The following is a 27,535-nucleotide window of genomic DNA, read 5'->3' on the forward strand; positions in this document are numbered from 1 at the left end:
ATCTGGTGAATTGATTCCAGCTCTAAATAACAAGGAAAATCACTTCAATTTACTGAATCACAGCATCTAATACCTTAAGGATTTGGTACACAATAGGTGTAAAACAAATGTGTCAAACGTAGGTGTTCACGGACTGATTTCCAGTTCAGAACTCCTTCTACAATGCTGCAATGGCTTATATTTTATCATAAAATAATTCCAGTGAAGAAAAGCATCCTATCCTCCCATAAGTTTTCTTCTCATAGATAGAAAAGAGCAAAGCCCTATAAATCTAAGGTTCTGTTAATGCCAAGTACAAAGCAAATGAGGGGCACAGCTTGGGAGTGGGGCAGGTGGGCACTGCTGTGCAGTGAGTCAGGAGTCTGCTTGTGACACCTTCGGGTCCCAGCTGTTCTGCTCTTGTCTAGCTTCCTGCTAATATGACTGGGAAGGTGCCGATTACAGCCCAAGTGTTTGGGCCCCTGCTACCCATGTGGGAAACCATAATGGAATTCCTTGCTCCAGCTTTAGCCGGGCCCAGCCCTGACAGTTTCTGGCATTTGGAGAGTGAACCAGTGGATGGAAGATCTGTGTATGTGTGTGTGTGTGTGATTCTCTCTCTGTCACTCTGCCTTTCAAGTAAATAAATAAATTTTGCTTTAATGAGGAATACAGGTGGATCTCCCAGACACATGGTGCCTTGGAACAGTTTTTCAAATTCTCAGTGCTCTGATCATAAAATAAGTTAATGTAGTTACTCATGATAAACACAGATATATGTATAGAACTTGCATAAGTGTTCAATATACATCCACAGCACTGAACCATCCATAAAAACAGGACCATCTGAGAAATATGCTCTGCATCTGAGCTAACACCAGAGTGTAAAAACCTTTGGAATAGCAGGAAGATTTAGTACACAACTGGAAATAAGTTTGCCCTTATTCTTCCCTGTTAACTTTCACAGTAGGAAAACCGAGAACCTTAAAGTTTGCTTTTCTGGGGAGAATTTTGGAATGACATAAACAAACAAAAAAAAATCATTCTAGTGTCTTTCATTTTCGTCTTGATAGTAAACTATTTCTGGCATGTTAGGTTTTACTATCTTTGGTCTTTTGGCATTCTGCAGTATCTGTCCTCCATTCTAAAGGGGCTGCCAAGTCATTAAATCTGAATGCATTTTGAAAATAAATCCAATTCAGTTAGTTGGTTGACATAGATATTGGTTGGTCACTTATTTGTGCCAAGTTCTGGAGATGCAACAGTGAACAAGAAAGACACAGTCTGTACCATCAAGGAACAGAAGACAAACAATTAAATGGAAACAAATTCATAAAGGAGATCGTTTCAGGCTCCAATAGATGCTATGAAAAGGATAAAATAAGATACTAGGGTAACGAGGGAGGAAGAGAAGTGCCTTAGCTAGTACCATTGGGGAAGGTCTCTCAGGGAAGGTAACTTTGGAGTTGAGACTTAAATAAGGATCAGAGACATCCAGGGGAACAGAAGAACTGCTCCAAACAGAAGAAATGGCCAGGACAGAGGCTCTGTCTAATTATACAGGGAGAAGGAAGGCCCCTATGGTGGAGGCATAGTAAACATGGAGAGGGGGAACAAGATGAGTGCCAAGGAATAGATGAAGGTCAAAGCATGGTGAGCGTGGGAGGTCATGGTGAGGAGTGTGGTCACAGCAGGAAATCCCTGAAGGGTTTTAGGTAGGAAGTAATGTGATGCTCTTTCTACATTGGAAAGAGCGCACTGGTTCTTGTGCGGTAGATGAAGTAAAAATAGGGCAAAAGTGAAGTCTGGCAATCTCTTTCAGCAGGTGCTTACCATAAATCAAGGAAAAGGTCATGATGCTTGGATTAGGTTTGGAACAATGCTGATTTGTAAGACATGAAGGAACTAAAGAAACAGGACTTTCTGATGGATGGGATGTGTGAGGAAAGGAAAAGGGTCACAGATAATGCTTCATGTTTTTGGTGGAGCAACAGGGTGGAGAGTGATGCCATTCACTGAAATGGAAAAGATGCAAGGTGGAGAGTGATGCTAGAGCAATTGTTAGTTCTGCTTTATCCATGTTACATTTGAAATGTATGATTGAGAGCCAAGGAGGATATGGCAAACAGACTTTTGAATATATAAGGTAGCACCAAGCATTGAAAGACAAATTAGAGACCTCTCAGCATATACAGATGGCATTGAAAACCAAGGGACTAAGTATGTTGCCTTGTAGAGTAAGTATAAACAGAGAATGGAAGCCAGGAAGTCTAACTATGGCTAGGAGAAGAGGAACAGCAGATGCACAAGAAGAAACAAGTGGCTAACGATATGGTGGGGGGGAAACCCACAGGAGCATGATATATAGAAGGCTAGAGAAGGAGGTGCTAGCAGAAACAGGAATGGGTCAAGCGGGCCAAATTCTGTTACAAGGTCAACTAAAAGGAGAACAGAGAATGAACTCTTCCTGGGGAAATGGAGGTCATTGGTGGCCCTGAAGTAGTGTAGGAGGAAGTTACATCAGAGTGAGCTGAGAGAGAGAGAGAGAGAAGGAGAGTTAGTTGAGGAAATAGGGACTATCAACCACTCTTTCAAAGAGTTTTGCTACAAAGGGGAGCAAAGAAATGGGTCTGAAACTAGAGGTGATGGATGATCAAGAGAAAATTTGTTGACTTGATTGCTTTGTTATTATTGAATGGGTAATAAATAGGAGGGCATATTTTGAGGGCATATGGGAATTATTCAGTAGAGAAGAGGAAGAGATTCATGTGAGAAATAAACCCTCTTTTGAATACATTCTCCAAATGTATGTTCATTTAAATACATTTTAAATGCAAAAATTGATGTGTTGAGATGATGATGATGACGATGAAATTTTAGAAGAGACAACGTGGAAGTAAGATGTTGGCATGCACAGGGAAGGCACTCATAGCTGGCTTCTGTGTTACACTACTGCAAGGAGCATCAGTCACTTAAACTGCATTCTGAATAGTATCTCCTGGGGTTGTGCAGCATGGCAGATCTGACCCAAAAATTCTTTGGGCAAGCTCCTCCACCAACCTACCACTTGTCTAGATTCATTTCCAAATTTTCTCCTCTAATAAAGGGACATTGGCTTTATCTGTGACAACCTACTCAGCACCACCACAACAAAAAATGCTGCCATTGTATTGCTCCATTTGTGTCTCAGAAGGCCTTTTGCATCCAGAGACAATGGAAAACATTGATGCCAAACAATGTTTGTGGCACATTGTAAGATCAGTGCAAACTTAACCCATAACTGCACCTTGAGGCAGGACTGAATGGGAAACTTTCCAATTAAATACTAGAAACTATACCAAAAACAGCTTTTCATCTTCCTCAGTCAACATAGAAGGCATCTGGGAATACCCAGCCAGCCCATACCCTCTTCTCCAGGAATCATCTTATACCTCAAACTCTGTAGCATCAGGCAGCAGATTGGGTTATCCCATGACTTGTATCAGGTGACTCCTCCTGGGAGTAGGCACCTGACACAGAGTAGGTGAGGTCTATCCACCTGACTGCCCTTGAAGAATTCAAACTAAGGAGTCACAAGGTAGATAAGACAACTAATCTCCTGGCTTCATTCCTCCTTCAGTGGATGCTGGCTCCATGTGCCCTTTGTATCCTGATGTCATTCACAGCCTCATCACCATTCTACTTTAAGGTCATCAAGACCAGTCTCCTTATGGCCTTCACTTCCATCTCCAGCCATCAGTAGAAGATGTCAAGCTCCAAATTCTCTTAATGCCCTCAGATTGTCATCATCACATGCTTTTTCCACATCCATTTCTGACCTGTCTTCCAGACATTCCCTATTCCTCCAGAATCTTCTCTGGTGGTCTCTGGAGCACAATACAATCATTATCAACAAAGTGCCCTTCATCTTCTTTTCTAAATGTCCCCTTAGCATTCCTGACCCTCCTCAGTGTGGTTCTCACACCTCTTGACCTCAGAACACTCCTGGAGACTCCCTGGGGTCCCTGAACCACACTTTTAGAATCACTGTTCCAACTGGACTGTCTTCTAAGAGCCTACCTCTGCACGAATCTTCTCAAATGGTGGTAGTTTCTCTCTACACAGATTGTATCACTGGACTATAGGATAGAATAGTTATTTTCCTTGTTTATGGAGCCATGGCCAGACCACAGTCCTATCCTAGCAATCCCTCTAAAACCACCACATTCTTCCTTGTTGTCATGGTGGACTCCAGGATTGTCCCCTTCTTTCACTCCTGGTTTATGGTCAACCACTTCAGTACTGCTCCTAGCAATATTCTTTTTTTATGGATCTCAATATCCATAAAAACGAATTCTAATATACTGGCAGCTCAGATCTTTGACCTCTATTCCAATGACCCATACGTCCCTCTACAGCAGCTACTTACTCTCACGGTCAGCCTTGACCTTGTCATTGTCTATTGACATGCACTCCCACTCTCTAACCTCCACCTCCTGTCTTTCCAGGTCATTCCCTATAGTGCCCTGACTCTTACGAGTCATTCAGTCCCCTGGGATACAGTACCTCATCAGTTGGATGCCTAGCCTCCTCCTGTCCTTACTTCCCTCCTCACCCAGAGGAGAGTCCATGACTGGAATATCTCCCTCACACACACCTTGGCCCCTTTGTTCACTTTATTATGCTTGCTTTGTTAAGTCAAAAGTTTATCCAGTCTGGGCCTGCTTTATTCCTGCATTGGTGTAAATATGGCTGAAGAAATTCATACAATCACAACACCGGGATTCACTCTAAACTTACCCCAAGGCCCCACTGCCTCTCACATGGAATATTTCTGGTCTATCCACTTTTCCACCTTCCCACTATATCTCCTCATCATTCCCAATTTTTCTCCTACATTCTCACTCTCTCCTGCAAGCATTCTTTCCTTCTTTGTGTGAGAACATGGGAACATCTTACAATAACCTACATGGGCTTTCCACTGGCATACCTATTCACCTCCTAGAACCTAAAGCTGTTTTCTGCCTTCCCCTTGTTACTGAGGATGGATAGTGGTGCCAAATCTGAGGCCAAACCTTCCATTGCATACCAGGTCCTGTTTCTCTCTCTCTCTCCCTCTCCCCCCCAAACCCCAAGGGGAACATGTATGATGCTACTTCTAATATTTCCCCTTTGTGTGGAACACAATACCCCAAAAGAGTTATCCATATTTTTTGCCCCTAATTTTTTTCTTTTCCTTTCTTTGACTCTGTCCAATTAGGCTTTCATCCTTTTCATCCTGCTAAAAGAGTTTGTTCAGTTTACCATGAGCTTCATGTCATAGAGGAGCCAACAATGAATGAATTAACTATCAGATAGTGAGAATCCCACAGCAGAGAAGTCATATACTCTAGTGCATACATACAGATTGAGGTAAAGAATGGAGGTTGGGCCAGCGTCGTGGCTCACTTGGCTAATCCTCCGCCTGCTGGTACCCCGGGTTCTAGTCCCAGTTGGGGTGCTGAATTCTGTCCTGGTTGCTCCTCTTCCAGTCCAGCTCTCTGCTGTGGCCCAGTAAGGCAGTGAAGGATGGCCCAAGTGCTTGGGCCCTGTACCCGCATGGGAGACCAGGAGGAAGCACCTGGCTCCTGGCTTCAGATCGGCACAGCATGCCAGCTGTAGCAACCATTTGGGGGGGTGAACCAATGGAAGGAAGACCTTTCTCTCTGTCTCTCCCTCTCTCACTGTCTATCCCTCTCTCACTGTCTAACTCTGCCTGTTAAAAAAAAAAAAAAAAGGAATGGAGGTTGGGGAAGCTCTTGGCCTTGTGTCTCTAAGAGGTCCCTTTTATTTGAATTACTAAAGAGTCCAGGCAAGATTGTTCTTCAAAACCCAGACACATTGACCAGAATATTCATCCCTTCTAGTATCAGCCCAACCTTACTGTCAGAAAATGTTTCCTTGTGAGGAAGAAGCCTTAGCTTTGGCCTGAGACCTGGTAGTACAATCTGGGGACAATTTCTTCCTTCACTGGAGTCTCCACTGCAGACACCACTTGTGTCTTGGAGATTCTGTGAGACCTACATGAGGTCTAAGGGAGCCATATGAAATATTTGCCACAGTGCTTGGCACACTGCCATATATTTTTCCTCCCCATTGGCAAAGGAAAAATAATTAGGCATCATGATCAGATGAAGAAATCTTTATGTGTTTGTTGCCCATAATGTTTGTTTCCCCAGAGATATATGTCCAAGTCCTTGATGGCAAAGCCTAGTATTATGTTCTATTTCCAATTTGGTTAACATATGAGCACACTTCAAAAAGCAAGTGGAAAATAGAATTAAAAATGAATTTATTTTGGTGTAAAAAATGTTTGAAATCTGTGCATATAATAGGTCTTCAAAATGTCCAAGGAAAATGTATATTATGAAAAACTATGCAGGGGTTTCAATTTTTTGCACCAAAAGAAAGTTATCTTTTATTGGTAATTTCATTTTCCATGAGCTTTTTGAATTGCCCTTGTATGTCTTAGCTTTTCTTTGCATTCTAATGTGTATTGTATCATTGTGTGCTGTTAAATATAGAGGAGGCTTCAATAAGTGGTCCAAGAATATAGAAATAGAAAGGTCATCTTGAACATAAAGCATGATATTCAAACATGTCCCCCCTTCAAAAATATATAATGAGTGTAATCACACAAATATAATGTAAGTAATGAATGGGATAATAGTCTGCATTGGACATACACAAAGCCAAATGGAATAAAGAATGGATGCTTATGCTTATTCATTTCTATCAGTGTGGGAGGGAAGGAGCAAGAGGGAAGGGAAGAAAGAGGCCGAGAGAAGGTTTCTGATCTCTACTGTGAAAGGGTTCTGATCAGCACACTTCATCTAGGCTGTGGTCAACAGGCCTAATTGAAAGTCCCTTGAGGCAATCCAGTGTCTTCCTAAGGGTCAAAGTCCACCACACAATCCTCTAACCACTAACTCAATGTCCTAGGTGCCAAAATACACACACAAGGTAAAGCCCAGACAAAGTCATCTTAGGGCAATTAACTCATGCTAACTAAATTCTCCACTGACTGATGTATAAACCAAGGCACTAATTAATATGTAAGCAGTGATATTAGTTTCTAGCACTCCCAGCCTAGAATCACATTCATAAATTATTTCTTAAGCAAAAGAGAAATCTGTAGGAAATGCATTTATTTGTCATTTTAATCTAAAAATTTCTTTGCGAAATGGAATTCATAGCATACACTAAGCATTGTAAATGCCTCTCCTCCTCATTTTCCACTTCCTCCCCCCAATATGAACTCTATAATAACATTATAACTGACATCAATTACAGATACACAGTATGCTGACATTGTATGAAATAATTTACAAGCAGAATTTCGCTTACTCCTGAGACATTATTAAATGATGCTATTGTAATCCACCTTTTTATGGATGAAGAAGTTGAGGTTGAAAGAACTGGATTAGTCCTTCCCAAGGTCATAGAGATAGTCAGAGGTAGACATAACCACAAATTATGCTGTTTTATTTCCCAGTGTAAGTTCTTTCCCAACTTTAGTCATCTTGGCCCCCAATTTAGGAAGAGGAAGTTGCAGTGCTGTTTGGACAAGATAAACTTTCTCATCCAAATCGCGGACAGCAGGGAGGTATTCTGCTGGGCACAGGAAATGCAGAGAAGTCTGCAGGAGCAGAAAGTGGCCACAGCAAAGATGCCCTGTCCCCTAGGAGCAGCTGTACCTGGTAGTGCTTGAGTAGTTGACTTGGTCACAGTGAACCAAGCCAGCCTAGTGCATGCCTACCCTCCACAAAGGACTCTGCTCATTCTCTTGTGCTAATTGGGAGGTAGTTCTGGCCTGACAGGAATATAGACCCATCCATTCTCTGCTTCTCATCTTGGCATAATGCTAATGTTACCAGGGTTTTGGGGGCTGACTGTCATCAATGATGTCTAGCTTAGGTGGGCATTTCTCAAACTGTTCTCGAGATCTTGCTAGCGTTACTGTGGCAAGGTTCCTTGATTAAATCATTTTTGGAAGTACAGCATTGTAATATCATTATATGCATCTGTATACCAGCTAAGATATGGAATCAACCAAGCTGTCCATCATGGGTGAATGGATTAAGAAAATATGGCATATAAACACATCAGACTACTCCTCAGCCATGAAAAGAATGAAATCCTGTAATTTGTGGCAAAATGGAAAGAAATAAATGACATTATGTTAAGTGAAATAAGCCAGGCAGAGAAAGTCAAAACATTGTATGGCCTCATTCATTTGTGGAAGTCAAGAAAAGTTGACCCCATGGAAGAAAAGAGTAGGATAGTGATTACAACAAGTCTCTCAACTAGGAAGGGTGGGGGAAAAGGGACTGGGGACAGATTAGATAATGGGCAAAAAATTTTCAGTTAATTAGTTCTTGTGTTATAGCACAGTAGGGGAACCATAGTCTATAACAATTTATGATATCTTTCCAGAGAACTACAAGAGTGCAAAGGTCCTCAACATATAGAAATGATAAACGTTCAACATCAGAGGAGATGAAAATGCTAACTACAATTTGCTCACCACACATAGTGTGTATGTATCAAGGTATCATCCCGTGCCCCATACACATTTACAAATACTATCTGTCAGTCAATTAACAATTTCTAAAAAGAAAAAACTTGGAGGTGGTCAACAGAAAGCAAGCATTCAATAACTTAATTCCTTTTCCTGGATTACTATTCACAGCTAAAGGAAACAGTATTTCTACAGAACACAGATGAGGAAACGCTGCCCTAGACAGATAGACTTGCCCGTCAGTCAAACGTGCTTTGAAAGGGGCCTCACACTGTAGAAGATCCAGGGGAGACGGTAATTGAGTCGGGTGGTTACACTCTGCTTTTTAATTTCTTGCATGACTAGTTAGCTGACTAGTATCCCAAATTTACAGAGAGGTATAAATACCCCTGCTTCACTTTCCACTGCAGAAACAAAATGAGTAACCTTGAACAATCTCTTCCCCTATCCCGTGTAAGCACCTCCCTGTAAGCACCAGCCACTCAGTAAACACTCATTAGAGGAAAAAGAATGAGAGGGAGGAGGGAGGAAGCAAACTGAGATCTGGACAGGAATTTGTCCGAGTTTACACCTCTATAAGCAGAAGAGCCAGGAGTCGGGGCCAGAAGAGCTCAAGTCTTTCACACCTCCAAGAACTACTACCCTTGTGTGAACTAGCCCTCAGCACACCTCCAGGAGCTGGCATGACACTCTGACTACACTAGCTTGCTTAGCTTTGGACAGAGAGTGGCTGCTGCAATCAAAATTGCCAGTTTTGTCCAACACTTTTTTGGGAGTGCCTGATCATGACAGCAACTACATTTTATTGAGCTTACTAAGTACCAGGCACTATACTAAAAAGCTTACCAAACTTCTTCTCCATGACCATCCTATGAAATAGGTGTAATTACAACCCATTTTACAGATGAGAAAACAGAGAGCAAAAGCTAGGTGACTCAATCTCTAATTAAATGGTGGAGTCAGGATTTGAAGTGAGGCAATTTAACCCCAAATCTTTGCTTTCAACCTCTTTACTACATCCATTCCTTCTGTCCTGTCCAACAATAGATCTTCCAAGAGAAGGAAAGAACAGAGGCAGCTATTCACAGCAAGATAATTAAGTATATTTATTAATTTCACCCTTAAAAGTATTTCCTATGCATCCTTCTAAACATATCCTATGTATCAACCCATTTAATTCTCCTGAAATCTTAAAAGAACACTGCGAGGCCAAAACTTTTGTCATTATTATTTTCACTTCACAGATGAGTAAACTGAAGCATGGAGAATTAAGTACCTTGATCAAAGCCACACAGCAAGAAGCAGGGGCTGAGATTCAAACTCTGGCATTTCACTTGGGGAGTCTTCTTGCTTACCCCCTCTACACGCACACACAGAACTGCCTGACAAGAATGTGCAGGTGCCTCATTTAGAGGAAAGTGCCATTCTAAGCTCGGTGACCAAAAAAGGTCTCTAAGGGGAAAGCAGAGCTGTCTGTAGTCCTGGAAGACAAAGTAGGGCTAGGAGCCTGAATGACTTAATCACTGTTCCATTTGGATTTCCTGGCTGAATGAGTTCCTGTTCACCCCGCTGGAAATTAATGGCTGAGTGTTTCTTCATATCCTTGAGGGAGAAGTGGGACGTTGCTCCCTGGGCCCAGCTGTTTCTGGAAGAGTGACAGCTCTGCCACAGTCAGGCAGGTGGAGGACAGATAGGTAAATGGACTGAGTCTGTCTGTCAGGTGAGCTTTGCAGAGATGGGTTGAGTGCTGCTTATTCCACTGGTCTAGGAGCTGGGCCCCTTCCTCCCCTCTTTGCAGGAGACCTGCTCATGGTTCAGTGTCCTGCCTTTGCCGCTTGTGATGAAAGGAGCAGAAGGAAGGGAAGGAGAAGAGACACGTCACTGAGGTCGTTTATTAGCAGACGGAACCGAAGGTCTTCTAAGGAAGCAGTGAGCAGCTGCAACCACAGCACCTGCAGAAGTGACGCTGAGCTCTTCACTGCGAACCCTGCCTCGCACAGTCAGCCTGGCCCCAGCTACTCTGGAAGGAAAGGTGTGGGCGCCGAGAGGACGGGGAATGGTGTCTGTCTCTCACACGGCAGGTGCTCCATGAGTCACTGTCATAGGAACTTGTGACATGTGTGTAAGTAAAGAGCACCCAAGGAATCAGGTTTTGCTTTTCTCCTGATCCATAACCATTTGCCACCCTTCTCTATTTTCTGGAATGAGGAAAGAAGTACTATATGGAGTCTCCACCACAGCTTCATTCTCAAGTACTCTTTCTCCCCACCCCACCTCCCAACACTGCGTCCAGGTTGCATGGGACAGCCTGTGGTTCAGGGAAAGGCAGTTCTGCATACATGCCAAGGCTGCAGGCTGTAGAGCCAAGTCAGGTTTCAGACCTGGTCCAGCAACATAGCCAGGTGAACCTGGGCACATTTCCCAACCTGTCTGGCCAGGAGCACTTTGTTCTCTTTCTCCCCCTTAGAAACACCCATTACACTCTCCAGGAGAGCCAGGCAAAAGGACTGTCCTTCCCCCACCACACCTGATCCCTAGACAGGCAGTGGAACCTTGCCATGGCTTCCCGTTCTGGCATTTGCTTGGTGACGGTACCATGATCAATTACCTGCCTGTCTCCACTCACAAGTCACAAAACCATAACCCCACATCAGTCACCTTTGACATAAGAGAGGACCCATAAAACCTGTTAAGGAAGGAGAAGGAAAACTTGGGAATGAAGCAGGAAAGATGACTGGAGAGAGGAAGAGAAGGTACACCTTCAGAACAGCAGGTGAGGCTTGAGTTGTGTGAAAAAAAACATGCTTTCCTAAAATGTCCGTTCTACGTGCCCAGTCTCTGACATCTCCTTTCCTTGGAGATTACTTGTTCCCTGGGGGTGAAGGTCGTGACTCTGGACTCTCCTTGGTTCTTTTCCAAGACTAATGCCCCCAACCCCCAGCACTCAACCACAAGACGGTTTTTGAAAGACAAGTGAGGGAGAGTCCCATCAGCATTTTGGTGTTGAAAGTGCAGAAAAGGGGCCCCAAAAAAGGAAGGGAGGGATCCGTGTTATGAGTCAGAGTCATGGGTGAGAACACGCGATTCCCACTCCTGCCCCACCCTGCCCAACTGAAGCTTTCTCTTTCATGCGCCACTTGGAGCAGGTTCTCTCGCCAGCCTCGTGCTGGTGGCCCAGGGTCTCCTGTGTGAGGCAGGGAGCTGCAGTGACTGATTTCCTACCATGGTGCTGCTGCAACATCTTCTCCTTCTTCTTTTCTTTTAATGAACCCATTTATTGGCACCTCAGTCCTGTGACTTTGGACTTGGTAAGGGGAAAGACTCTGTCCTCTGCTTGTAGAGACAGTGCAAGGGACTGCGGAGGTCACAGTACCCAGCCCTCCGCTCCTGCCAGAGTTCTCTTGATTGGCCCCTTGGGAGTGCACTGCTGGCTTCTACTGGAACCCCTTCAGGAAGAGGTACTCACCACCTCCTGACTCAGCCACTCCATTTGGGAAATCTCCAAGGTCTATGGATAACCCAGACCCTGCCTCCTTGGAACTTCCACAGAGGAGAAAAACCCGTAATGACAAGCAAGTGTGTCAGGTCACACTTTGGAAAATGCTGCACAAGTTCAAGAGTAATAAAAAAGATCATCTCTATGCTTCATTTTTTAAGACTAGACATTGATTTGCCTACATATATAACTAATAACAGCAGATATGATATCTTTTTATTACATTCCCACAATGGTTTCTTTTTATTCTAGCAGAAATAATAAGTACCTAGAGAGCAGTGACTCTCAGTGTTCTGTTTATACTTAAAAATATTTAATTGCCTTTTTTTAAAATTCTGAACAGAGAGACATATTCTATCTGCTTATTCACTCCCCAAATGCCTATAACAGCCAGGGCTGGGCCCAGGCAAAACCAGGAGCTGGGAACTCCATCCAGGTCTCCCACATGTGAGTGGCAGGGACCCAAGCACTTGGGCCATCACCTGCTGCCTCCCAGGGTATGCATTCACAGGAAACTGGAATCAGAAGCAGAGCCAGGACTCAGACTCAAGCACACGGATATGGGATGTGGGTGTCCCAACCAGCATCTTAACTTCTGTGCCAAATGCCTATTCCTCCTTTTATACCCTTGGAAATTACTGTGACCTCTAAAGTTTTGTTTTTCTGAGTTTCATGTGTCTTTATTTAATTAAAATGTGGCAAAAATTTTAATGGTTATTTATTATTTTATTTTCAAAATAATTTTTAAAACCTACTTAACATATTTTATGAGGGTTAACTGTAATTTCCATAAGCAAAAAATATATGGCGAGAAGAGTGGCATTGTTTTTTCATTTCTGCAAATCTCTTTAATGCCTGTGGAAAAACAAACAGCTGCTTTCTCCTACCTGCTTCTACATGTAATCTGTTATGAAGTCAATACCATGTGGCCTCTGGAAAACTCCATTGTACTTGTACATTGCTGTGAGAATAAAAGTGGAAAAGGCACTTAGTAATATTAACATTATTATGAAAATTGCTTTGAAGTCATAGACACCCTGAAAGAGTTTCAAGCAATTGAACCAGCTACATAAATTTTGGGGGACCAATGCAAAAGAATTTAAAGATGGCCACAGTACAGAGTTAAACCAAGCCCTTGCCCTTCTGAGCACAGAACCTGTGTGACCATGTTGTTTTTGATGGCAATCACAGGCTTCCCTGACCACATGTGAGAACTGCTGTGGTGAGTTTCACCTGTGCCTGGAATCAAATCAGTGGTGTGGGGGTAGACATGGTGGCACAATGGGTTAAGCTACCATTTGCAACACCATCATCCTGTATTGGAGTGCCAGTTCAAGGCTGGACTCTTCTGCTTCCAATCCAGATTCCTGCTAATGCACTTGGGAAGGAAATAGAGGATGGCCCAAGTGCTTAGGTGCCTGCCACATATGTGGGAGACCTGAGTGGTGTTCCTGACTCCTGGCTTTAGCCTGTCCCAGCCATGGCTGTTGCAGGCATTTGGGGAATTAACAACAGATAAAAGATCTTTTTCTCTGAGCGTCTTTTCCTCTCTCTGTTGCTCTTTGAAACAAATAAATAACTCTTTTTAAAAGTGAGTGCTGAGCCGGCGCCGCGGCTCACTAGGCTAATCCTCCGCCTAGCGGCGCCGGCACACCGGGTTCTAGTCCCGGGCGGGGTGCCAGATTCTGTCCCGGTTGCCCCTCTTCCAGGCCAGCCCTCTGCTGTGGCCAGGGAGTGCAGTGGAGGATGGCCCAGGTGCTTGGGCCCTGCACCCCATGGGAGACCAGGAAAAGCACCTGGCTCCTGGCTCCTGCCATCGGATCAGCGCGGTGCACTGGCTGCAGCGCGCCGGCCGCGGCGGCCATTGGAGGGTGAACCAACGGCAAAGGAAGACCTTTCTCTGTGTCTCTCTCTCTCACTGTCCACTCTGCCTGTCAAAAAAAAAAAAAAAAAAAAAAAAAAAAGTGAGTGCTGAAGCCAGCATTGTGGAGCATGGGCTAAGCCTTCACCTGTGATTTTGGCATCCCATATGAGTGCTGATTCAAGAACCAGCTGCCCTACATCCAATCCAGCTGTCTGCTAGCATGCCTGGGAAAGCAGCAGAAGATGGCCCAAGTTCTTGGGTCCCTGCACCCATGTGGGAGACCCAGATCGAGTTCCAGGTTCCTGGCTCCTAAAATGGCCAGCCCTGGCAGTTGCGACCATTTGGGGAGTGAACCAGTGGATAGAAAGTCTCTCTCTATAACTCTGCCTTTCAGATAAAAAATAAATTTAAAAAAATGAATGCTGTAGAGCAATCAGTGAATGTCATGGAGATACAAAAGCAGGGATGTGTGCATGTGTGTGTTTGAGCTACTAGAGCCCTACGTGTAAGTGATCTTGTGTAACAACATATACAAAACATGCTTAAAGCATAATTTATGCAGCTTTGCTCCTTGAGCGTCTACCACAAAACTTTCTACCCTTATTGAGCCTCTTATTCCATGATGACCAAACACACACTCAGGCACTAGAACTGATGGGCTGCACCCTTGTGTTCTAAATGGCTGCACACCACATAGTCAGATACTTTCACAGTTTCCTGCATTGTTTTTATTGTGGTTACAGCTTTGATCAGCAAAACTGATATGCACAGTCCCCATTTTCCTGTTTGGTGCCTTACCCATAGTTGGCCCTCTAAGCATTTGTGGAGTTGAATTTCAAAGCTCTGGTGGTTAGGGAACATTTTTCAGGACTTTTTTTTTTCAATACTGTTAACAACTGAGGGTTGGCAAGAAAAATACGCCATTCGGTCCTCCTTTCTGAGCACTAGGCACTCAGGGACACAAGAAATCCCACTAATACATTCCCAAAGAGTGACAACACATGATTCTCTAACAACAAGCTACTAACGTTCCATGATGTCCTGAGATGCAGATATGCATGTGGCTACATGAGGTTACCGCAGTGTTAGAATGATGCCTTTACAATCCAGGTAACAAATCAGTCATTTCAATGACCATAGTATACATTCATAAACATAATGCAGACCTTGTTATGATTCTGGCCAAACCACCCCTCTCTCTAGTACAGAAGGAAATGACTGTGATCTCTTTCCTACTCTAAGACAAAAATCTCTCCATCATGGCACTGATCCTTCGCCTAAAATGGCAGGACATCCTTCTTCTCACAGAAGTTCATAGTGCAGCAAGTGCCCAGGATCCCATGACCTTGAGCTCAAATCTTCAGATCTGCCCCTCTGCAGAGGAGGAAACAGCCTCAGAGACATGAAATGGCTTAGTGGTCCCTGGTCACACAGCTACTCAGCAGCAGCACTGCTACCCACATTTAGTTCTCCTAACGATCCACATGTAATGAGGAGATAACAGATCATCTGCACCAGGAAAATGTGGCCTGCAGACAGCATAGGTCTGGGTTACTGAAAACCCAAACATTGACGACTGAAAACTCTACTGCTGATTTGTTAAGAATCATTAACAAGCAATGCCCCCAAACAGCTAAAACTCCACAGGACAGGAAACTCCTGCACCAGTGCCCTGAGCACCATCCAACCCTAGACATTTGTTGGAAGCACCTCTCCTCCCTTTTCAGCATCTTTATCCTCTTCCTCTCCACCAGTCCACTTCCCTACTTCCTGTGCACATTCATCACTTTGCAGAGAGAGAGAGAGAGAGAGAGAGAGAGAGAGAGAGAGAGAACCCTTCACATGGCTGGCTCCTTCTCCCAGCTGTAATTCTGTTTCTTTCCCTGCTATTGACAGACAGGCTCCTGGAAGTGATATACACATCAGAGGCCTCCCCTTTCCCACCTCCATTGATTCTCTCTAGCCCTTGCAGCCTGGCTGCATTCCCAGTGCTTTACAGAAAGCACTCACTCAAGGATCAGTGATGTGCTTGTTACTGAACCAAATGGCTCTGGTTGGTAGTGACTCTCCTTCGTGTCAATAACCATGTTTCCTCAACAGTGACAGTCATTGTAATAATTCACATTCACTTATACTTAAAAATAGGTCAGGTGTTAAAAGGCTGTTTGTAAGCTCTGTAGTTAAAAGAATGGGCTCTGGGCTGGCGTTGTGGTGTAGAGTAAAACTATCACCTGCAATGCCGGCATCCCACATGGGCACCAATTTGAGTCCCAGCTGCTCCACTTCTGACCCAGCTCCCTGCTAATGTGCCTGGGAAAGCAGTGGAGCATGGCCCAAGTGCTTGGGCCCCTGCACTCACATGGGAGACCTGGGAGAAGTTCTTGGCTCCTGGCTTCGGCCTGGCTGAGCCTTGGCTGTTACAATCATTTGGGGAGTTAACCAGGGGATGGAAGATATTTCTCACTCTCTCTCCATCTCTCTCTGTAACTCTGCCTTTCAAGTAAATAAATAAAGCTTTAAAAAAAAAAAAAAAAAAACACAAGGGCCACTGTTGTGGTGTAGCAGGTAAAGCCACCACCTATGATGCCAGTATCCCATATGGGCGCTAGTTCAAGTCCTGGCTGCTCCACTTTCTATGCAGCTCCCTGTTAATTCACTTGGGAAAGCAGTAGAAGATGGACCAAGTGCTTAGGCCCCTGCACCCATGTGGGAGACCCAGAAGAAGCAACTGACTCCTGGCTTCAGCCTGGCCCAGTCCTGGTTGTTGTAGCCATTTGGGGAGTGAACCAGCAGATGGCAGATATCTTTTTCTCTCTTACTCTTTTTCCTCTCCCCTCCCCCCCTTTCTCTCTCTCTCTCTCTTTCTCCCCTCTTTGTAAATTCCTCCTTTCAGATAAATAAATAAATCTTTAAAATAAACAAAAAATGTGGGCACTGACACCAGATTGTCTGGTTCAGATCTTGCTTCCACAGTTGACTAGCTGGGTCCCTTAAGCAAGTTATGCCTCAGCTTCCCCACCTGTGAATAGGGAACCTCACACTACCTAGCTCACAGAGACTTGGTGAAAAGTCCATGTAGTCTGTTCACTGTCTGGCACATAGTCCTTGCTCAATAAATGTGAGCTGTCAGTGATGTAACAGGAGGGCACTGCAAAGTGTTGGGGGAGGGCAGGAAATGGAATTAAAAGATAAGTCAATTTTGGTGCAGAAAGGTTCTAAAATCCATTCATTTTTTTTTCATAATATGCATTTTCTATGACCTTTTAGAGGATCCCTCATGTGCATGGATTTGAAATTTTTAAACCAAAATAAACCTATCTTTTAATTCCATTTTTCCCCACAAACATTTTAAAGTACCCTTGTGTTTATAAATCAAGAAAGAAAACATTAAGAGCAAGAAAATATTAAGTTTGCAGTCCCCACTTGCACAAGCACCAAACAGAAGCATCAGTTAATGCCCAGAAGTTTGTGTTTCTCCTTGCTTCTGTCAAGCACTCCTCTTTTGGGCATCCTACTTAAAAATCAATTTACTTGGAAATGGACACTATAAGAAACAGTGACTTGATCAGCCCTTGTCCTGACTATTAATGAACAACTTAATACTTTATCCCATTTAGTATTTTTTTTGTTCTACTTAATACTATTGGTTGAACTCTGTAATTAACACACAATTATTCTTAGGTGTTTAAATTTAACTGAAAAGTGATCTCTGTTAAATATAAGAGTGGGAATAAGAGAGGGAGATGTACCATTTGGGACATGCTCAAGCTGACTTGCCCCAAATCGTAGAGTTAGAAATCTGCCAGGGGATTCCAATTCAATCCCATCAAGGTGGCATGTACCAATGCCATCTCACTAGTCCAAGTGATCAATTTCAGTTCACAATTGATCATACTGATAGGTCTAACAGTCAAAGGGATCACATAAACAAGACTAGTGTTTGCTAATACTAACTGATAGAATTAAAAAGGGAGAGAACACTCCAACATGGGAAGCGGGATACACAGCAGACTCATAGAATGGCAGATGTCCTAAACAGCACTCTGGCCTCAGAAGCAGCTCTTAAGGCATTCGGATCTGGCTGAAGAGCCCATGAGAGTATTTTAGGCATGAAAAGCCAAGACACTCTGGCAAAAAAATAAAATAAAATAAAAAAACCCCTAACTGGAAGGTACAGGGAGAACACTTCCACTTTGACTATGATCTTGTCTAAATTAGATCGAAGTCGGCAAACTCAAAAGGTTTCCATAGCCTTGACAACTCATGACTAGAGCCTAGGGAGATTACTGATGCCATAAACAAGAGTGTCAATTTGTTAAGTCAACAACAAGAGTCACTGTGCACTTACTCCTCATGTAGGATCTCTGTCCTTAGTGTGCTGTACATTGTGATTTAATGCTATAACTAGTACTCAAACAGTATTTTACACTATATGTTCTGTGTGGGTGAAAAGTGTTGAAATCTTTACTTGATATATACTAAATTGATCTTCTGTATATAAAGAGAATTGAAAATGAATCTTGATGTGAATGGAATGGGAGAGAGAGTGGGAGATGGGAGGGTTGCAGGTGGGAGGGAAGTTATGGAGCGGGGGAAGCCATTGTAATCCATACGCTGTACTTTGGAAATTTATATTTACTAAATAAAAGTTTAAAAAATCAATTTACTTGGAAATCCATTGAGTCAGATGACATTCCTCTTCCGATGGTCTCAGTAAGTATCTTAGTGTGATGGGATCCCTACCAAGTCTCCTGAGATTTATTTTCATGAGAAACAGATTCAAACAAGCCTTAAGCTCATGGAACACCCATAGCTTGCTTTAGTCATCTCCAAGCAGCACTTTCTCCAAGCAAGGCTTTCACATTCTGTGCTCCCTAGCCATCTCCTGTTTGCATAAGGTGTCTGAAATTGATGCAGTACTCTGGCTAGATAGCTGAGATGGCTTTTCTGATTCACTCTTCACTTTTCCTTACCACTGGCTGATAGCATCTTACGTGTAAGCTCAACATTCTTCACATAGCTTCGACTCCCTTTGTTCTGCATAATCATTCCCAGCATCTTTGTGGAAGACATTTATTGAGTGCTTAATATGTGTCAAGCTCATTTCCATGCACTTTCTGTGAATCATCACCTCACCATCCAATGCTTCACCTCAAAGGCACATGGAGCATTCTGCATTTTCTCACTTTCAATTTTAAAAAATGACCTCTACTTTCATTATGAGTGAACATCTCTTTTAACTAGCACGTTCATTTCAATCTTATGCATTTAAGAAATAATGGGCCTAGTAAAATTTATGATACTTCACAGGCAGCCAGACACAACCAACAAGCTATGAATAAGAAATGATCAGATAACCAAAGCTAAAATAACTTCCCCAAGGACTAACTCCAATCTTTGGAGACAGTGAATGTGTTTCTGCCTACAGCATGACTTTGCTCTTAACTATAAAATAGTACCAACAAAAAGATGACTGGAGGAGCTTCAGTAGAGAGATATCTGTATTTCTATGCCTTCCAAATAAAATGAAAATAAATAAATAAATAAAATCAGGCACTACTGAATCTCTGGCTGTTAGAACCTTTGTGAAGGAGAGAAGGGGGTCAGTTTGGGAGAGGCATGAAATGCTGATAGTGTTCTCTTTGTTGATGTGGGTAGTGGGCATACCGTTGAGTCACTTCATAATAATTATTAATCTGTATATACTTGTGATCTGAATTTTTCTGCATGAGTGTTATACTTCAACTATAAAAAGTTGATTAGAAACACAGGCCGGCGCCGCGGCTCACTAGGCTAATCCTCCGCCTTGCGGCGCCGGCACACCGGGTTCTAGTCCCGGTTGGGGTGCCAGATTCTGTCCTGGTCGCTCCTCTTCCAGGCCAGCTCTCTGCTGTGGCCAGGGAGTGCAGTGGAGGATGGCCCAAGTGCTTGGGCCCTGCACTCCATGGGAGACCAGGAAAAGCACCTGGCTCCTGGCTCCTGCCATCGGATCAGCGCGGTGTGCCAGCCGCAGCGCGCCGGCCGCGGCGGCCATTGGAGGGTGAACCAACGGCAAAGGAAGACCTTTCTCTCTGTCTCTCTCTCTCACTGTCCACTCTGCCTGTCAAAAAAAAACAAAAAAAAAAAAAAAAAAAAACAAAAAAAACAAAAACAAAAACAAAAAAACACAAAGGACTAAGCTATCTGCAGTGCCGGAATCCCAAATGGGCACCGGTTTGTGTCCTGTCTGCTCCAATTCCAATCCATTTCTCTGCTAAAGTGCCTGGAAAAGCAGCAGAAGAATGCTTGAGCCTCTGATCCACATTGGAAAACTAGAAGAGGCTCCTGGCTCCTGGCTTCAGCCTGGCCCAATCCTAGCTGTTGCAGCCATTTGAGGAGTGAACCAGGGGTTGGAAGAATCATTCTCTCTCTCCCTCTCTCTCTCACTCACTCTATCTCCATCTCTATCTCTCTCTCTCGCCTTGCTCTCTCGGTAACTATAACTTTCAAATAAAGTAAAGCTTTTTAAAAAATAAAATTAGAAAGTTGATTATAAAGAAGGAAATGTAATCCTTAGATGATTAGCTCCACTAAGTCTTCTAAGAAGTCTTGCTTAGCGCCTGTGCCCTTCCCAAAAGTAATCCATCTCTCTTAGCCACTGGCTGTCTGAGCCTTTGTTTCATTTGCAAGGTCAACCCCTACAGGAGGGCAGGCAGGCAGGAAGGCAAGTAAAGCCATATGAGACAGGAAGGCCCATCTTCCTCATTCAAGAATATCCCTTTGAAGTCTCGTTTTTCCTTAAAGAAGGGAGAGGAGAAGGAAGGAAAGGAAGATGAAGAGGAGAAGAGCAAATAAACCCACACATTTACGTAGTATTTCCTCACTTCCTGCACCTTCTCCTGCTATGTTTCTACAACACTTTTATGGTTGTATGTGATTGTAAAATATATATTCTTTGTAAAATATTCAGAAAAGTAAAAAAGCAGAAACTAAGATCACCCAGGTCCACGCTTAATATTTGATGAAGATGCCCCAACAAATTTTCTTCCCTAAGGTCCTTTAAACACTCTGCTGGGCATTAAGATACACTCATTCCTTCAGTAACTATTTGCTGCATGCCAGCCATGCACCAGGTAAAGTTCCAGGCAAAAGGTATATAAAACACAACAAACAAAAATCCCAGACCTCACAGAGTCTCTCTTGTAGTGGGGAAGACAGACTGGAAATGAAATAAGTAAATGATGTGCATGTTGGAAGATGACCCATGCTAAGGAGAAAGAGAAAGCAGTCAGTGGCATGGGGAGTTTATGTGTGATGGGAGGGAATTTGTCATTTTTAATAGAGTGCTTCTCCCACAAGTCCTTACCAAAAAGGCAACATTTGAATGAAGACTTGGAGATGCCTGGATATCCAGAGGAAGAGCCTTCCAGATGGAGAGAAAACAAGTGCAAAAGGCCTGGGGTAGGGAAGTCTTTGGTGGGTTACAGAAGAGCAGGGAGGCTGGGGGAGCTGCCATGCAAGGGAAGGGGCCAGTAATAGGAGATGAGACAGAGGAAATACAGGGAACCAGGTCCTAAGGGTCTTGAGGGCCACCGTAGGAGCTTGGACATTGTCAGTGATATGGGGACCATTGGAAGGCTCTGAGCAGAGGAATGACATAGTCCCTGGGCTGCTATGTTGAGAATAGATCTGCAGGGGCAAGGACAGAATCAGTGGCACCCTAGGAAAGCCACTGCAATAATCTAGACTCCATGATGGTGCTTTGTACCAGGACAGAAGAAGCAGAAGTGGTGGGATGCAGCCTGACTCCTTGTATACCTTAAAGGAAGACTATGCTCTCCTGGGTCACGGAGCTGGATTGGGAAAGAAAAAGAAGAATCCAATATTTTTTACCTCAGCAATTGGAAGGATGGTGCCATAATTACTGCAATGTGGAAGGTTGCAGAAGAAGGAGCTGAGAGATGATGCATAGGTTGGCTGAACATCAGGAGTTGTTTTTGCTTTGTCCTGCATGTTAAGTCTAACAGGCAGTTCTGGAGTTCAAATTTGATTTAATGGCCTATCTCCCTGTCACAAAAGTAAGCCAACTAGGGGCTTCTGCATTCCATTTTATTTTAACAAATATTAACTGTGACACAGCACTTATCTGCTAAAGGCTAATTGTTTGTGTGCATGCATTCTCTCTCCCATTAGATTTTAAGTACTTTGAAAGCTGTGGATTATCATCTTTGTGTAGAAGGAAGACGAACATTATTATTATTAAAAGAGTCGCTGGTCAGAGTCATTTGTGTATCCTAAGCACATTTAGAGCCAGCTTATTTTATTTCAGTGGTGGGGAAGCTGAGGAGAACAGGACTCATACATCTTTTCTTTGCAAAAACATGGTGGTGAGCTTTTAGGTGCAAAAGATTCTTGAGTTCAGAATAGAATTCAGAGGAAGCAGAAATAAAGGTCAAAGTATTTAGAATAAAGTAATAAGAATTTTCCATTTTTCCCTTTTAAGCTGTACCACAGACATATTGGAGAGGCCCAGGAATCACAAAAGAAAATGCTAGAGTGGCCACAGGCTCTACCAAACCTGAAGCCAGGCAGACCAAGGCAGAGATATTCCAGATGTGCTGTGTAGTACATGATCACCTGATGCTTGCTTTGGCCCAGACATTGTTCTAATGCCTTACTTGTGTGAGGCATTCATTATCCACAGCAACCCCACTGAGAGATCCTGTTTATTAGCCCCAAGTTACAGATGGGGACACTGAGGCACAGAGAGGCTAAGCAACTTTCCCAACAACAGAGACTGTAAGAGGCACAGCTGGGGGCGGGGGGGGGGGGGCTGGTGCTGTGGCACAATTTGTTAATCCTCTACCTACGGCACCGGCATCCCATATGGGCGCCGGTTCTAGTCCCAGGTGCTCCTCTTCCAACGCAGCTCTCTGCTATGGCCTGGGAAAGCAGTAGAAGGTGGCCCAAGCGTTTGAGCCCCTGCACCTGTGTGGGAGACCCAGAAAAAGCTCCTGGCTCCTGGCTTTGAGTTGGCACAGCTCCAGCCATTGCGGCCATCTGGGAGTGAACCAGCAGATGGAAAATTTTCCTCTCTGTCTCTCCTTCTCTCTGTAACTCTACCTCTCAAATAAATAAACAAATAAAATAAAATCTTAAAAAAAAAAAAAAAGAGGCACAGCTGGGCCTTGAGCCCAGGGGATCTGACACAAAAGTGTGACCCATGAGTGTGTGGGCTCTGCACTATAATTCTGTCAGCCCAGAGCACTCTGGGAAGCAGTATGGAGAGAGAACTAAATGCAGCCCTTCATGGAGGTAGGCTAAGTGGCACAGAGAGCTGGAAGCATCCCCCACCCTAGTGGGGATGGAGCCACAGGTGATGGAGAGAGGCAGCTGGCAGCCATTCGCCAAACAGGTGGTACTGTTCTGCCCTTGGCTGAATCCTATGTGGAGATGGGCACATCCAGGCAGGTCTTTTTCCTGGTTATTGAAGCAAAGAGTGAGCATAAAATCTTGGAAGTCTTAGGCACAGTCACTCCTGAACCATCCCCCCTCAGGATCCTTGTACATAACGTGTCAAAAAAAGGACAAGCCAAAAAGAATGAACCAGTGATGAGAGGAAGCTGTGTGTCCTACCCTCACAGAGGAAAATCAGAAATGGCAGCCCAGAGCCCCTCCTCCAAGTACCCCAGCTCCCTCCCCCTACAGGAGGGGGAAGAAGCACCTTCAACAAGCCAGGGAAGGGAAGTGGGGAGAGCTCATTTCTCCTGCTCCCGGGAGAGGGGCACCACGGGATTCCGGAGAAAGAGCAGAAGGCCCCTGGCCTTCCTTCCCTTGAACAATCGGCCAGAAGGAAGCGGCTGCCTGGCCTCTGGACTTCCCCACAGGAAACCTGGGTCCTGGAGGGGGCGGGGGAGGGGGCTCCTGCTTCCCCTCCCTCAGTGGCCCTGGTCCGTTTCCAGGTGAGTTATCAGCCTGGTTGGTAAACAGCCGCCAGGAAGGGGCAAGTGCAAGTTCATGGGGAGTATTTTTGACACTTGACGTTAGATGCTTTGAGAAAGAACTTTTAACCTCTCCAGTTCAGCCGAGAGGAAAGCTTCCTGTTTACCTCGAACCTACTGTGTGCTTGGCACTGAGAGAACAAGAAAGAACTGGCTCCTTTATATATGCGAAACTTCAGAAAATTCGTAGGGAAGAGAATGAGAAGTTGAGAAGTTCATTTTCTTTTGGTGCAAAATTTTTTGTTCACTCCAGGCATAGAGGAGTCTTCAAAAAGTTTATGGAAAATGCATATTATGAAAAGATTATGCACAGATTTCAATTTTTTTGGCACCAAAATTTATCTTTTAATTCCATTTTCCATGAAAATTTTGAGGTATTCTCATACTGGAGTGACTTTCAGTTACTTTGTTTTCTGAACCCATTTTCTCCCCAGTAAAGCAAGAACACTGATACTATATTAGAGGGGGCTGTGATATTAAATATAAACTTGATGCAAAGACATGTAGCACCTGCAGTCTCCTTGTATCGAACATCCATTTGCTTTTCATTGACTCTTATTAATAACTATTCACATAAGAATACATGAGACAAAAACTCTTGAGTTGTGGCTGTGACACACACCTATGAAATGATTTATTTACCATGCAAAGCAAAGCAGCAGAGAGTTACCAGCCCAAATGGGCAAGAAGTGCCCACAAGTGTGATCAGAGGAAGCAGGACTTGAGCTAGCCAGAGGAGCAGGGTGTGGATGAATAGAAAGGTGAGGCTCAGAATCCAGGCTTTGGATTTTGTGTCACCTTCAATTCCTTTCCTGCATTTCACTCTCCAGGTGCATACATAGCCTTAGGGTCTTTTTTGTGTCATCTGGCCTATTACATAGGAACCACAGGCGAGCTGGAATCTGTTTTACAGATGAGAAAACTGAGGTTCAGAAAACCATGTATCCTAGCCATCAGTTTGGTTTGTCATAGAAGATCATGGAAGGGGCTGGCACTGCAGCACAGCAAATTAAGCTGCAGTCTGCAGTGCTGGCATCCCATATGGGCACTGGTTTAAGTCCTGGCTAATCCACTTCCCATCCAGGTCCCTGCTAATGTGCGTGGGAAAGCAGTAGAAGATGGCCCAAGTGCTTGGGCCCCTGCACCCATGTCAGAGACCCAGAAGACTCCTGACTTCTGGCTTTGGATTGGCCCAGCTCCAGCCATTGTAGCCATTTGGGGAGTGAACCAGCAGATGGAAGATATCTATCTATCTATCTATCTAATATACCTACCTACCTACCTATCTCTTCTGTGTGTGTGTGTGTGTGTGTGTGTGTGTAACTTTGACTTTCAAATAAATAAATAGATCTTTTAAAAAAGAAAAAAAAAAAAGACCATGGGAAACACATGAAGTTAAGGGGACAATACCATCCAACACAGCTGCAGGAGTAAACTAACCAAGTCATGTGGCGGTTACTCTAGTGACACCCACAATATTAAGAATCATGCCAACAATAAACTCTAAACATTTTTGAAGCACCTATTTACTGTATGAGGTATCATGGGAAATACTAAATATATACTAATTTGTTGATTTCTCATAATAACTTGATGAGGGGCTGGTGTTGTGGCACAGAGGATTAAGCCACTGCCTGCAATGCTAGCATCCCATATCTGAGTGCTGGTTTGAGTCCCAGTTACCTTGCTTCCTGCACCTAGGAAGGCAGCAGAAGATGGCCCAAGTATGTAGGACCCTGACACTTATGTGAGAGACCTAGATGGAGTTCCTGGCTCCTGGCTTTGGCCTAGCCCAGACTCAGCTGTTGTGGCTACTCGGGGTGTGTTTCTTTTTCTCTCTCTGTTTCTCTCTGTTTCTCTCTCTCTCTCTCTCCTCTCTCTCTGCTTTTCATATAATAAATAAATAAATCTTTTAAAATAACCTGATGATGTATTTGATTACCATGATCATGATCATATTATTACTATTAGGTCTCATTTGCCAAGATAACAAGAAGCCTTGTAGAGACTCAGAAACTTTCCCCAAATCCAGGGCTGTGCACTCCAAAGTTCAGCCTCTGATCCACCATAAGAATTTCTTCTTAACTCCTGACTGCTGCAGAGACTGGCTCTTTCTGGCATATTTTAGAAACGGGGGCCATGCAACAAGCTCGCTCTCTCTGATAGGCCTACTGGCTGGACCATCTTCCCTTGACAAGAGGTCCTGGATGGCAGTGGCTCAGGACACAATCTGCAGCTTGAGGAAGCAGCTCCTTTCTCCTCTCCAGTACATGAGGGAGTTTTTGCATCCCCAACACCTGCTTCCCCTCTTCAGCCTACGCAGACTCAGCTCCTCATCACAGGACTTTCAGGCCCTTCACCTTCTCAGCCTCTGTCTTCAGCCATCATTCACATTGTCCACGTTCACTCCACATACAAGCCAGCACCACAGAATCAAAAGAGAGCCCTAGATGTGGCTTGTCCCCTTGTGGACTGTCCCCTCTGCTAATCAGAAAATCATACTTTCATACCATCATCTCAAACCGGGGCAGCTTTTACTATGCTTTTCTCTGGAGCTTGTGGCCAACCAAAACCCCCTTAAATCAAGTCAAAATTTCCCCTCTCTGCAGACAAGGCTGTAGTTCTAGAACTGGGAATTCCTAGCACTTAATTACACCATTTTAGGAGTTGGAAAAGGCAATCACAAAATAAAAGCATGCATTCCATTTCAAATCAAAGACAACAGAAATGAATAAGCACCCTACTCTCTGCCCTACCCTGTTTCTCCCCAAGGCAACTGTTGTGAACAATTGGAAGTCTGCCCTTACCAAACATATGCGCAATGTACAAAGGTTCTTTGCAAAACTCTCACACTCTATGCCAAGTGTCAGCAAACTGGCTTGCAGGCAAAATCCAACGCACTGCCTGCTTTTGTGACTGTAGATTTATTGGAACACAGCCACACCTATTCTCTCATGTGTTGTCAATGGCTGATTTTGCACTCTGCAATTACAAAGATGAGCAGTTGTGACCAAAACCATACACCACACAAAGCCCAAAATACTTACTATTTGGCCTGTTACTGAAAATGTTTCAGTCTTGCATTTGTAGCACTGCAAGTTAAGCTGCAGCTTGTAATGTTGGCATGCCATATCAGAGTGCAGGGCCAGTTCCTGCTGTACTTCCTATCTAGCTTCCTGCTAAGGCACCTGGGAAGGCAGAAGATGGCCCAAATGCTTAGATCTCTGCCACTCACGTGAGAGACCCAGCTGGAAATCCTGGTTCCTGGCTTTGGACTGGCCCAGCCTTGGATGCTGTGGCCATCTGGGGAATGAACCAGCAGATGGAAGCTCGCTCTCTGCATCTTTCCCTCTCTCTCTATCACTCTACCTTTCAAATAAACAAATAAATAAAGTAAATCTTTTTTCTTTCTTTTTTTTAAAGAAGTGTAATTATAAAAAGAAAGGAAATAAGAAGGAAGGAAGGAAGGAAGGAAGGAAGGAAGGAAGGAAAGAAGGAAGGGAGGAAGGAGGAAGGGGAGGAGAGAGAGTGGAGGGAGGGAGGGAGAGAGGGAGGAAGGAGGAAGGGGAGGAGAGAGAGTGGAGGGAGGGAGGGAGGGAGGAAGGAAGGAAGGAAGGAAGGAAAGAAAGAAGGAATAGAAAGAGAGAAAAAAGAAAATGTTGCCCCTCGCTTATCTA

At 44.0% G+C, this 27,535-nt stretch overlaps 1 protein-coding gene across 9 annotated transcripts in view; it reads right to left on the minus strand.

Annotated features, from left to right (window-relative positions):
• PRR5L (proline rich 5 like) overlaps nt 1–27,535 on the minus strand; it is a 199,814-nt gene that overhangs the window by 122,603 nt on the left and 49,676 nt on the right. For 4 of the 9 annotated variants that reach the window (XM_089309592.1, XM_089309544.1, XM_051852381.3 and 1 more), the window contains one exon: nt 12,902–12,975. The exons of the other annotated variants lie outside the window; for them this stretch is intronic. The gene's annotated coding sequence lies outside the window, so the exon portion shown is untranslated. The remainder of the gene's footprint in view (nt 1–12,901; nt 12,976–27,535) is intronic. 9 annotated transcript variants of the gene reach the window in all.

The sequence above is a fragment of the Oryctolagus cuniculus genome, chromosome 1 (genome assembly GCF_051225735.1).
Source record: "Oryctolagus cuniculus isolate XC-2025 breed Fujian yellow rabbit chromosome 1, ASM5122573v1, whole genome shotgun sequence".
NCBI classification, from domain to species: domain Eukaryota; kingdom Metazoa; phylum Chordata; class Mammalia; order Lagomorpha; family Leporidae; genus Oryctolagus; species Oryctolagus cuniculus.